Genomic DNA, 14,688 nt, shown 5'->3' on the forward strand with positions numbered 1-14,688 from the left:
TTTAGCTGCTCAGTTGTGTCCAACTCTTTGTGACCCCTTGGACTGAAACCCACCAGGCTCCTCTGTCCAGGGGATTCTCCAGGCAAGAATACTGGAGTGGGTTGTCACTTCCTGCTCCAGGAAACAGCCAAGGTCTTGTGAGTGTTCTTAGGACATGGTTATCTGGCACCTCTTAGTCATTTTCTTCTAGTTTGTTATGCAGACTCATTTAGGACAGAGATAAAGAGCATTGCACACAACAAAACAAAGTAGCAAGTCCAATGGAACTCCAGAAGTCTTATATCCTGTTCAGAGAGGAGGCATCAGACAATTTTCTCATTTATTCTGTTTTTATGTGTACTGCATTAGTTTGTATTAGCTTAGTTAAGGCATAGAGATGAGATATAAAAATCTCTGTTAATATTGACCCATTGAAGTTTTTTAACATCAGTCATTTCCTGCCTTTCACTGCACTTTCTGCCACCCTGCCAAACCAAAACAAAACAAAGAAGGAAAACTAAAGAATATTCATTACTTGTTGGTAATCTCATTTGTTTTTGTATTTTTATTTTTTATTTTTTTTGTGTGTGTGTTCTCAGCAGGAGAAAAATTGGGGCAAAAATATTGTCTTTAAGAAGCTGTGGAGTTGCTTTTAAAAAGTAGTGTATTTTAGCCATAAGAACAGAGTGCTTAATATATGTATAATAAGCTGATAGGTGCCAAATATGCTATTGGAGATCAGTGGAGAAATAACTCCAGAAAGAATGAAGAGATGGAGCCAAAGCAAAAACAACGCCCAATTGTGGATGTGATTGGTGACTGAAGCAAGGTCTGATGCTGTAAAAAGCAATATTGCATAGGAACATGGAAAGTTAGGTCCATGAATCAATGCAAATTGTAAGTGGTCAAACAGGAGATGGCAAGAGTGAACATAGACATTTTAGGAATTGGCGAACTAAAATGGACTGGAATGGCTGAATTTTACTCAGATGACCATTATATCAACTATTATGGGCAAGAATTCCTTAGAAGAAATGGAGTAGCATCATAGTCAACAAAAGAGTCTGAAATGCAGTAGTTGGATGCAATCTCAAAAATGACAGAATGATCTCTGTTCATTTCCAAGGCAAACATTCAATATCATGGTAATCCAAGTCTATGCCCTGACCAGTAATGCTGAAGAAGCTGATGTTAAATGTTTCTATGAAGACCTAAAAGACCTTCTAGAACTAACACCCCCAAAATATGTCTTTTTTATTATAGGGGACGGGATGCAAAAGTAGGAAGTCAAGAAACACCTGGGGTAACAGGAAAATTTGGCCTTGAAGTAGGGAATGAAGCAGAGCAAAGGCTAATAGAGTTCTGTCAAGAGAACACACTGGCCGTAGAGAATACCCTATTCCAACAACACAAGAGAAGACTCTATACAAGGACTTCACCAGATGGTCAACACCGAAATCAGATTGATTATATTCTTTGCAGCCAAAGATGGAGAAGCTCTATACAGTCAGCAACAACAATACCAGGACTTGACTGTGGCTCAGATCATGAACTCCTTGTTACCAAATTCAGACTTAAATTGAAGAAAGTAGGGAAAACCACTAAACCATTCAGGTATGACCTAAATCAAATCCCTTGCAATTATCCAGTGGAAGTGAGAAATAGATTTAAGAGACTAGACCTGATAGACAGAGTACCTGAGGAACTATGGATGGAGGTTCATGACATTGTAGAGGAGACAGGGTTAAAGACCATCCCCAAGAGAAAGAAATGCAAAAAAGCACAATGGCTGTCTGAGGAGGCCTTACAAATAGCTATGAAAACAAGAGACACAAAAAGCAAAGGAGAAAAGGAAAGATATACCCATTTGAATGCAGAGTTCCAAAGAATAGCAAGGATAGATAAGAAAGCCTTTCTCTGTGATCAACACAAAGAAATAGAGGAAAGCAATAGAATGGGAAAGACTAGAGATCTCTTCAAGAAAACTAGAGTTATCAAGGGAATATTTTATGCAAAGATGAGCTCAGTAAAGGACAGAAATGGTATGGACCTAACAGAAGCAGAAGATATTAAGAAGAGGTGGCAAGAATACATGGAAGATCTACACAAAAAAATCTTCATGACCTAGATAATCACGATGGTATGATCACTCACCTAGAGCCAGACATCCTGGAATGTGAAGTCAAGTGGGCCTTAGGAAGCATCACTATGTATAAAGCTAGTGGAGGTGATGGAATTCCAGTTGACTTATTTCAAATACTAAAAGATGATGCTGTGAAAGTGCTTCACTCAATATGTCAGCAAATTTGGAAAACTCAGCAGTGGCCACAGGACTGGAAAAGGTCAGTTTTCATTTCAATCCCAAAGAAAGGCAATGCCAAAGAATGTTCAGCCTACCTCACAATTGCACTCATCTCACATGCTAGTAAAGTAATGCTCAGAATTGTCCAAGCCAGGCTTCAACAATACGGGAACCATGAACTCCCAGATTTTCAAGCTGGTTTTAGAAAAGGCAGAGGATCCAGAGATCAAATTGCCCACATCTGCTGGATCATTAAAAAGCAAGGGAGTTCCAGAAAAACATCTATTTCTGCTTTAATGACTTTGCCAAAGCCTTTGACTGTGTGAATCACTATAAACTGTGGAAAATTCTTCAAGATATGGGAATCCCAGACCACCTGACCTGTCTCTTGAGAAACCTGTATGCAGGTCAGGAAGCAACAGTTAGAACTGGACATGGAACAACAGACTGGTTCCAAATAGGAAACGGAGAACGTCAAAGCTGTATATTGTCATCCTGCTTATTTAACTTATATCCAGAGTACATCATGAGAAACGCTGGGCTGGATAAAACACAAGCTGTAATCAATTGCCTGGAGAAATATCAGTAAACCTCAGATATGCAGATGACACCACCCTTATGGCAGAAAGTGAAGAACTAAAGAGCCTCCTGATGAAAGTGAAAGAGGAGAGTGAAAAAGCTGACTTAAAGCTCAACATTCAGAAAACTAACATCATGACATCTGGTCCCATCACTTCAAGGCAAATAGATGGGGAAACGGGAAACAGAGGCTGACTTTATTTTTTTGGGCTCCAGAATCACTGTAGATGGTGATTGCAGCCATGAAATTAAAAGATACTTACTCCGTGGAAGGAAAATTATGACCAATCTAGACAAAATATTAAAAAGTAGAGACGTTACTTTGCCATCAAAGGCCCATCTAGTCAAGGCTATAGTTTTTCTAGCAGTCATGTATACGTGTGAGGGTTGTCCTATAAAGAAAGCTGAGCACCAAAGATCTGATGCTTTTGAACTGTGGTGTTGGAGAAGACTCTTGAGAGTCCCTTGGACTGCAAGGAGATCCAACCAGTCCATCCTAAGGGAAATCAGTCCTGAATATCCATTGGACGGACAGATGTTGAAGCTGAAACTCAAATACTTTAGCCACCTGATGTGAAGAGCTGACCCATTTGAAAAGACCCTGATGCTGGGAAAGATTGAAGGCGGGAGGAGAAGGGGACGACAGAAGATGAGATGGTTGGATGGCATCACCAACTTGATGGACTTGAGTTTGAGTAAACTCCGGGAGTTTGTGATGGACAGGGAGTCCTGGCGTGCTGAGGTCCGTGGGGTGGCAATGAGTCAAACACGACTGAGTGACTGAAGTGAACTGAACTAAAGCTAATAAAATATCCCTCTCTCTCAGTCTCTGTCTCTCTCTCTCTCTCTCTCCTCCTTCTTGTTCTACTTCTTATTGCCATTCTTTTATTCCTAAAATCTATCACAGGCAGAATATTCTTACTCGAGTTGATAACTGAGATACTGGATTCTTTCTCCTTTTTCTGTGTAGAAATATGTAAGTACTATTTACAAGAAAATGTAACAGGAAAGTGGCTTCCCTGATGGCTTAGTGGTAAAGAACCCATCTACCAATGCAGAGGACAGGAGTTTGACCCCTGTGTCAGGAAGATCCCCTGGAGAAGGAAATGGCAACCCACTCCAATATTCTTGCCTGGGTAATCCCATGGACAGAAGGAGCCTGGCGGGCTACAGTCCACGGGGTATCATAATAGTCAGGAACTTAGTGACTAAACGAGAACAGCAACATAAAAATAGGAAAACGTATAATTGATATTAGAGAGATGAAGCTTGGAAGACTATTAGTAAACAGGAATTAACTCAGAAAATGCATTGATTAGGATCATCCTGGAGTTTCTCTTGTGATGGATAATGAAGGATGGCCATTTAGCTTCTGTTTTTACCATGTATCTTAAGACTGTTATTAATGGAGTGATTGATAAACTGTGATACCAGGAAATTTGCAATTGATTTTTATTTTTTGCTTTTTTCTAGAATCTTGTCTCAGATAAGTAGTAATTGCTGGAATAAAGAGATAATTTATCACAAGAAACTAGATAATATTGTTGATAATGGGAAAATGATCCCAGTGAATGAATACTCTAAACTCTAAATACTGCATCTTTTCCAAATCTAAAACTCAGCTTTTCTCATGTTTTCTAACATTGCCATGCTGAAAATGTTAATAATTTTCCTGTATACAAATAAATGTGTACACTGTAAAATGTCTAAATACAAAAACATGGCTCCTATGGAATGAGTCTGAATTCTGCTGAGAATATTCCGGATCATGCTGAATCAGGGAAGGAAAAGGAGAAGGAAGAAGTGGTAAGGAAGCCGCAGAACATAGGTTTTAACATTCACATATTAACACATATTTTCATATGGGTAAACATGAATCTGTAGGAGGCAGAATATTTAAAATCATGACTATTATTGAAAATCTGAAATTAAAGAACATAGTTTTTCTTTTTTGCCTTTATAATTTTCTGTAGCAAATATGAAACACTTAAATGTAAAAAAAATGACAGAAGTCTCTTTTTGTTAAAATAACTCTTTTAATAATAAAAATGTCTGTTGAACAAGCATCCCTTCACTAATCAAAATGCTGCATATGCCGGTGAAAAGGTATCTGTATGCCAGCTGGCAGAGAGGAATAGTGCTCCATTCTATGTCTTGTTGTTCATTGAATAATTGCTAAATTTCAAATACGTTTTGGAATGAGGTGGGGCGTACAAGACATGTATAGCTCAGGCCATATATCAGGCCTGTGTTTCCCTGGTGGTTCAGCGGTAACGAATCCACTTGCAACGCAGGAGTGAAGTGAAGTGAAAGTGGCTCAGTCCTGCACGAATCTTTCAGACCCCACGGACTGTACAGTCCCTCGAATTCTCCAGCCAGAATACCGAGTGGGTAACCTTCCCCTTCTCCATGGGATCTTCCCAACCCAGGGATGGAACCCAGGTCTCCTGCAATGCAGGCAGATTCTCTACCAGCTGAGACACAAGGAAAGCCCACGAAAACTGGAATGGGTAGCCTATCCCTTCTCCAGTGGATCTTCCCGGTCCAGGAATCTAACCAGTCTCCTGCATTGCAGGCCGAGTCTTTACAACTGAGCTATCAGAAAGCAATGCGGGAGAAATGAGTTCAGTCCCAGGGTTGGGAAGACCCCTGGTGAAGGAAATGGCAACCCACTCCATTATTCTTGCCTGGGAAATCCAATGGACAGAGGAACCTGGCGCGCTGCAGTCCATGAGGTCTCAAAGAAAAGGACACAACTCAGTGAGTAAACAACAATACACCAGGCTACTGGCGACAGTTAGACGGATTAATAGAGAGGGTCTTTGTCACAAGGAGCAGCAGTTCCTCACGACTTTGAGTGAATTTTGTAGTGATAGGTACCTAAAGCCTTGTTTTTCATTTAAATTATGCCTATCAGTTTGTTCTATTAAGATAAAGGCAAAATGCAGACGATCTTGACACTAAAATAGTCCTAATGAATGGTAGGAAAAAGGCGTTTGTGTATCAGACAGATTCCTTGGTCTTGAATAGTGTTGAAAAACACTTTCTTTAATAATTGGTCCGGCGTCCAGCAAACAGTGATCAATCAGTTAATGTCAAATAAGAGAGTGGCTGTGTGAACGGCTGGCAGAACGAGGAGACAGGTTGGAGTCATGGGGAGCAGTGCTTGCTGTTAGAGAGAAATGCTACAAATCCTCCTGGATGGTTGGAGACCTGCTTTGTCTCTCAGTTTCTGAATAGTTGCAAAGGACTGTAAAGAGACTCAGCCATGTTAACTTCTGCCTTTATCCACTCTGTATATAATAGCTAATATATTTAGAAAATGGGGGATGAAAATAAACACCTCTGAATCTGTCACTGGACCTAAAGAACCTCAGGGCCAGAACTTGATTTCCAATGTTGGAAACTATTTTTGTTCATTGTTAGTGAATCCATTCTTGTGACAGTCCCATATGGGTAAGAATTATGTCTTTTCACCACGTATTATAAACCACATATTGATAATTTTGTCACATGTTAATGTTTTCAAATGTTTGTTTTATCCTAATTTTTTTGAACTTTGTAAAAATTCTGTCATACTACAAGTAATATTTTTGAGTTAAATTGTTGCCTATAGCTAAGTATATTTACATTTACCACTGTTTAATGTTAATTCAGTGATTATCCTTTCTTCTTTGTATGGACACTTGATTTGGCTATGGTTGGTTTCTTTTCTTTATTTTTTTGTATTACCATGTTGCTATAAATATGCTTCTAAAGTATAAATTGCACCTGGACAGTGATGCTTGTGTATTGATTTTTTTTTTTTTTTTGAGCCCAGAAAGTTACCCGATGTAATGAGTGCTCAATAAATATTTGTCACTGTTGAGAGGAAAAAAGAACAAAAAATATTGTATGTGATTCCTAAATGTACCTATGCAAAAGGTTTCCTCTTATATATATATATTTGTATATTGTATATTATGGGGCTTCCCTGTTGGCTCAGATGGTAAAGAATCTGCCTACAATGCAGGAGACCTGGATTTGATCCCTGGATCAAGAAGATCTATATACATATAAATATTTATTTATATATAGTCAAAATTTTGTTCACATATCCTACAACAGAATTTTGAAAACTTGTGTGACTGCATACATTTTTAACTTGGCATCTAATTTTTTAAAAATCAACAGTTTAAGTGATGTAATTTCTGGTATACTTTTAATTTTACATTTTAAACTGACACTGCAATATTCTTTTTAAAAATAGAGCCAAAGGAGTACAAATACCATTGTGCTTTTTAAACTCATTATCATTTATATAAAAATGCAGATGATAAGGTCTTTTTTAAAAGTCAAAATTTTAATGTTCTTTCCTCCTGGAGTCATATTTCATTTCACTACTCCCATATAATTTTATCCTAATGCAATATATATTTGCAGTTACATTCTTTTTATTAGTCACCCTGCTATACTTTAAAATAAAAGTTATGTATATAAACTTGATTTTTAAAAAAGTTTCTTTTGCCTTTAAGACCATTAAGTGTTAATTATTTTCTGGATTTAGCTATAACAATTGTTATTATTATACAGTTGGTTAAAGCCATTTTTTTAATTTTTTTTAATTTTTTTTTGTCATACATTGATATGAATCAGCCATAGATTTACACGTATTCCCCATCCCGATCCCCCCTCCCACCTCCCTCTCCACCCGATTCCTCTGGGTCTTCCCAGTGCACCAGGCCCGAGCACTTGTCTCATGCATCCCACCTGGGCTGGTGATCTGTTTCACCATAAATAGTATACATGCTGTTCTTTTGAAACATCCCACCCTCCCCTTCTCCCACAGAGTTCAAAAGTCTGTTCTGTATTTCTGTGTCTCTTTTTCTGTTTTGCATATAGGGTTATCGTTACCATCTTTCTAAATTCCATATATATGTGTTAGTATGCTGTAATGTTCTTTATCTTTCTGGCTTACTTCACTCTGTATAATGGGTTCCAGTTTCATCCATCTCATTAGGACTGATTCAAATGAATTCTTTTTAGGCTGAGTAATATTTCCATGGTGTATAGTACCACAGCTTCCTTATCCATTCGTCTGCTGATGGGCATCTAGGTTGCTTCCATGTCCTGGCTATTATAAACAGTGCTGCAATGAACACTGGGGTGCACGTGTCTCTTTCAGATCTGGTTTCCTCAGTGTGTATGCCCAGAAGTGGGATTGCTGGGTCATATGGCAGTTCTATTTCCAGTTTTTTTAAGAAATCTCCACACTGTTTTCCATAGTGGCTGTACTAGTTTGCATTCCCACCAACAGTGTAAGAGGGTTCCCTTTTCTCACACCCTCTCCAGCATTTATTGTTCATAAACTTTTTGATAGCAGCCATTCTGACGCGCGGAGTTAATTGGACCTTCATTTTGGTTTTGAATTTGCATTTCTCTATAATGGCAGTATGTTGAGCATCTTTTCATGTGTTTGTTAGCCATCTGATGTCTTCTTTGGAGAAATGTCTGTTTAGTTCTTTGGCCCATTTTTTGATTGGGTCATTTATTTTTCTGGAACTGAGCTGCAGGAGTTGCTTGTATATTTTTGAGATTAATCCTTTGTCTGTTTCTTTATTTGCTATTATTTTCTCCCAATCTTTCCTGTTTGAGGGCCCGCTTCCCTTCGACTTCATAGCTGTTGTGACCGCTTCTACCCTTTAGAGCACATCGCTTATAGATTTCCCCTACCAGCCCCTTCGTTCTACACTTAGCTCTTGTCCTGGGCGTTCCCCTCACGCTAACCTCGCCGGTCACTAGCGATAACGTGTCTTTGCGGCACTGGAAACAGCCTGCAACCGCCTAGATTCTTGACTCTGACACGCGCAGCTTGCCGCCCCCGTCGGTGCCTTGAGCCTCCCCCACGTAAGACTCGAGCCGTGGCGTTGCGATTCCCTCTCCTACTACGCCATCCACATCCACCCCACGACTGCATCACCCTCGAACTCCACAGCCCAGTCGTCTTTCACCAGACGCATCACGAACGACACCTCCTAGCTGCACTGCTTCAAGACCTTCACCTACCCCGCCGCATATCTGGACCGGTCGAGTAATCCCATCCTCTAGAACGACTCCAATAACGGCACCGCTCGTGAGGATCCTCCTGTCTTTTCCCTTGCTTATAGTTTCCTTTGTAGTGCAAAAGCTTTTAAGTTTCATTAGGTCCCATTTGTTTAGTTTTGCTTTTATTTCCAATATTCTGGGAGGTGGGTCATAGAGGATCTTGCTGTGATTTATGTCGGAGAGTGTTTGCCTATGTTCTCCTCTAGGAGTTTTATAGTTTCTGGTCTTACATTTAGATCTTTAATCCATTTTGAGTTTATTTTTTTTTTTTTTTTTAGAAAGTGTTCTAGTTTCATTCTTTTACAAGTGGTTGACCAGTTTTCCCAGCACCACTTGTTAAAGAGGTTGTCTTTTTTCCATTGTATATCCTTGCCTCCTTTGTCAAAGATAAGGTGTCCATAGCTTCGTGGATTTATCTCTGGGCTTTCTATTTCTGTTCCATTGATCTATATTTCTGTCTTTTTGCCGTTTCCACACTGTCTTGATGACTGTGGCTTTGTAGTAGAGTCTGAAGTCAGGCAGGTTGATTCCTCCAGTTCCATTCTTCTTTCTCAAGATTACTTTGGCTATTCGAGGTTTTTTGTATTTCCATACAAATTGTGAAATTCTTTGGTCTAGTTCTGTGAAAAATACTGTTGGTAACTTGATAGGGATTGCATTGAATCTATAGATTGGTTAAAGCCATTTTGGACAACAATTATTGAACTTAAAGTAAAACTTTATTTGAAAATGTATTTAGATGTATTTAAGTTAATACAAATTAAATACTATTAATTTGCATTTGTTTCTGGTTCTAGGGTGACTGTCACTGACTACTGAAATGAGACAAATTCAATGGAAATTCATAAGAGAAAATTCTAGTCCACCAGTAAGTGTAGAGCTTATACAAAGTATTGGAGTAATCATTGCTAAGTGTGCATGTGCACAGTAGAATTTTCTATTCCCATAGGAAGGACTCAGCAAGCAGAAAAGTGGTTGTAAGTGCCAGAAAGGATATTTATTACTGAGTCAAAAGAAAATATGTTTTTAAAGTGTCTGATAATTTTTTTTTCTTGGTAAAATGCTGGGAAATGTTTCTCCTATGAATAATAAATGTTCAAGAAGATACAAAACATTTTTAACCTCCAATATATGTTCCATTTTCTCAAAGATGTGATGCTTAGATGTCAGAAATAGCATAAACATTTTCATTTAAAAATTTTGAAATCGTGTAAAATATCCAATCCAAAAACAGTTCCAGACAAAGTCAGGGCATGCAATCTGAAGCACACTGTTTTAATTCTAGGGTGCATTTTCAAATGTTCTGAATATTTTAGTTATATGATAAATAGAGTGATAAGACATGGAAACTTGTCTTGTGCTGTTGTCTTTGACATTTCTTACCCTCACCCTTTTTTGCTCTCCTCTCATGAACAAGGGTCTTTTCCTCAGGGACAATACCTTTTCGCACAGTTGTAGGGCATGGGAAGGTGAGGCTGTTGAGTGAAAGTATTCATTAGACACCCTATTCTCACTCTGCAATATATATATGTATATATATATACACACACACATAGATATTTATATATTAATTGCCATCTGATACAGTGTGTGTGTGTGTGTGTGTGTGTGTGTGGTGGTGGGTGGGTGTTATTTCTAATATCCACTTTGTCCTTGATAGAAACACATTTATATACAAGACTGGGAAAAATGCAAGGCCATATGATCAAAAAGTCATTGTGGATGCTCCCATCATTAAAAGAAGATTCTCTGTCACCAGTAATTTTAATGGTTCCAATAATTTGGCTTCCTTGGAATTTATACTGTTTAGGATAATGCATTGTGAAATCAAAGATGAGTGAGAGCTATTTTTTAAAAAATAAAGTGTAAGAAAGGATGATTTTGTGAAAAGAGGTGAAAAATAATTCTCATGAAATATCTAGGCTCTAATATAGGCATGTTCTCAGATCACTTCAAAATATATATATTTCGCATGGAAGATGGGAATCTAACAGTTTATTCCTTTAAATGTATCTGTGTCTGTAAGGAACTCCTTATGTACCCAGGGTTACATATGCACAATTTGAAGACTTCCAGCCTATACTAATAACTGTGAATAGATTGTTCAGTCATGGGATATGCTTCCTTTTGTATTTACAAAATGACTGCTAAATTGTTTATCCAAATAACTGTTCAAATTGACAGTACAACTAGAGGTTATGGGAATTTTCATTTTCTCTACATCTTTGCTAGATTTACTTATTTCCAGATTTACTAACTTTAGGAAATCTAGTAGATGTCAAATTACGTGACACTTTGGTGTTTAATAGCACTTCAGTGATTACTAACTTACTAATGAAGATGTACATCTATCTTTATGTATATGTGCTAAATTGCTTCAGTCGTGTCTGACTCTCTGCAACCCCGTGGATTATAGCCCACCAGACTACTCTGTCCGTGGGATTCTCCAGGCAAGTGTACTGGAATGGGTTGCCAAGCCGTCCTCCAGGTGATCTTTGCCCTCCTCTGGGGAATCTTCCCCACCCAGGGAACAAACCTGTGCCTCTTACATCTCCTACATTGACAGGGGGGTTCTTTACCACTAGATTCACCTTGGAAGCCCATCTTTCCTTCTGTTTACTTGCAACTCATGATTCCTCTTCTGTGCAATGCTAATGCATACCTTTTTGCCCATTTTCTTCTGGATTGTTTGCCTTTATTATTATTTTGTAGAGATTTAAAAATATATTCTGAATTTTGATTATTTATTTGTTGAACATGTTGCAAACATCTTTTAGTTTTTGGCTAATCTTTTCACATTCTTTATGAAATATTTTGATGAACACAAGTTCTCAGGTAAATGCAGTCTAATTGATTTTTTTATTCTACGATTAGAGCTTTGTATTTGCCTCCTGAGAAATCTGTATGCAGGTTAAGAAACAACAGTTAGAACTGGACATGGAACAACAGACTGGTTCCAAATTGGGAAAGGAGTACATTGAGGCTGTATATTGTCACCCTGCTTATTTACCTTATATGTAGAGTACATCATGAGAAATGCTGGGCTGGATGAAACATAAGCGGGAATCAAGATTGCCAGGAAAAATATCAATAACCTCAGATATGCAAATGACACCACCCTTATGGCAGAAAGTGAAGAAGAACTAAAGAGCCTCTTGATAAAAGTAAAAGAGGAGAGTGAAAATGTTGGCTGTAAACTCAACATTCAGAAAACGAAGATCGTGGCATCCGGTCCCATCACTTCATGGCAAATAGTTGGGGAAATAATGGAAAGAGTGAAAGACTTTATTTTTTTTTTTGGCTCCAAAATTGCTGAAGATGGTGATTGCAGTCATGAAATTATAAGATGCTTACTCCTTGGAAGGAAAGTTATGAGCAACCTAGACAGCAGAAATTTCTAGATAATAGAAAGCAGAGGTATTACTTTGCCAACGAAGTTCCACTAGTCAAAGCTATGGTTTTTCCAGTAGTCACGTATGGATGTGAGAGTTGGACCATAAAGAAGGCTGAGGGCCAAAGAATTGATGCTTTTGAACTGTTGTGTTGGAGAATACTCTTCAGAGTCTCTTGGACTGCAAGGAGATCCAACCAGTCCATCCTAAAGGAAATCAGTCCTGAATATTCACTGGAAGGATTGATGTTGAAGCTGAAACTCCAATATTTTGGCCACCTGATGCAAAGAGCTGATTCATTGGAAGAGACCCTGATGCTGGGAAAGATTGAAGATGAGAGGAGAAGGGGACAACAGAGGATGAGATGGTTGGATATCATTACTGACTCAATGGACATGAGTTTGAGTAAACTCTGGGAGTTGGTGATAGACAGGGAGGCCTGGCATGCTGCTGTTCATGTGGTCCCAAAGAGTTGGACAAGACTGAATGGATGAACTGAACTGACTGATTTCGGTGAAAAATTCTTTTTTACCCAAAGTTTATAAAAATATCTTCCTCTTATTTTTATTTTTTATTTTTTTATTTATTTTTTTCCAAAGGCAAAATGAATGTAATCTTTGCATTTTCTTCAAAGTTGATAAATTCACATCTGAGTGTTCAACATTATTGTAAAAGGATTCAGATATTGAAAATTTATTTTCTTATATAAACTATTCATAGTATAAATGTTTGTGAAGTTTAATATTTAATTGTGATAGTATTTGAAACCCTATTTTTTTTTTTACGATTTATAAGCTTTTATTGGATTCACTAAAACAATATGCACAGCAAAAGACAAATGTATAACTTTACATGGCTAGAATAGAAGAGAACAAAGGTGAACATCAGTAATTTATGTTTCCACTTTAAGAAGCTAGAAAAGGAAGAATAAATTAAACCCAAATAATTAGGAAGAAATACGTAATAACAATAGGAGTAGAAATTTTAAAACAATAGAGAAAATTAAGAAAGCCAAAATTTGTTTCTTTTAAAAATTTAGTAAAATTAGGAAAACACTGACAGGACTAATCAAGGAAGAAAAGAGAAAAAATATAAATTACCAACATTAGCAAAGAAAAAGCGGTCATCACTGCATATCCTGCAGAAATTTAAACAGTAGTAGCTGGATATTATGAACTAATTTCTGCTAATTAATTTGATAGCTTAGATGAAATAGTCAATTTCCTCAGAAAATGCAATTTATCATAACTGTCATGAGAAAAAAATAGAATATGTGAATGAAACCCTATTTTTTAAGAAAGGCATATTTTTTAGGGTCAGTTCAGTTCAGTTGCTCAGTCGTGCTTTGACTCTGCAACCCCATGGCCTGCAGCACACGGGGCTTCCCTGTCCATCACCAACTCCTGGAGCTTGCTCAAACTCATGTGCATCGAGTCAGTGATGCCATAAAAACTCGACGTATGAGAAAATGAAATATATCTGCACAACACATAGAGGACAAGTCCCCTTAAACTAAATAAACTTTGCTGCTACTTACTATGATTTAATTGTAGAAATAAAAGTTCTAATTGACAAATAGAATCAATCTGAAAGCCATTAACTATTTCTTCCTGAAGGGAAGGAAATTTAGTAAGTGTCTTAAACCCTCTACTGAGGTTTCCTCATCTGTTAATGAAGAAAATATAAGGTACTTTCCCAAAAAGGAAAATTTTGCTTTAATTAGTATTTTTAAATGCACAAAATGAGTTATAAGCACTGTGAAATCTGTAGTAAAATATTTACACAATTCTAATAAAGCATAAACTGACAAAAAAAATACCTTCCTCTTATACTTGTTCTAAAAGTTTGAAAGTTTTTTGTTTCATCTTTAAGTCTTTAACCCAAGTGGAATTGATTTTTCCATGTGGTTTGAAGTAGAGATTCGATCTCAGTTTTTCACATCATTATCCAGAGCTGCTTATTGTTTAGCGCACCTCTTGTCTAACGATCCTCCATGCCATCTACTTTATTTCAAATTTCATGTCCATGCCGGTCTGTTTCTGGCATTTTTCTTTTCCTTTACTCATTTTCTGTCCATATGCTAATACCACATTCTCTTTACTACTATTGTTTTAAAACGTCTGGATGTTTGGGGACCATTAAAAATGGCAGAAAAGTTTTGACACATTTCCCATCAGACAGAATGGGAATAGAATCTATTCCCCTCCACGAGAAGTTGTCCTGCCCTGTGATTGCTTTGACCGGTGGAGTATGACTCCAGATCTGGGGTTTTTAGGATCTGGCAGTTTCCAATCAGGCCCTAGGAATCTGTGTGCCGCCAAGTAAGATGTCTGCTTGCCTGCTGGAGATGCC

This window comes from Cervus canadensis, chromosome 27 (genome assembly GCF_019320065.1).
Source record: "Cervus canadensis isolate Bull #8, Minnesota chromosome 27, ASM1932006v1, whole genome shotgun sequence".
Taxonomy (NCBI): Eukaryota; Metazoa; Chordata; class Mammalia; order Artiodactyla; family Cervidae; genus Cervus; species Cervus canadensis.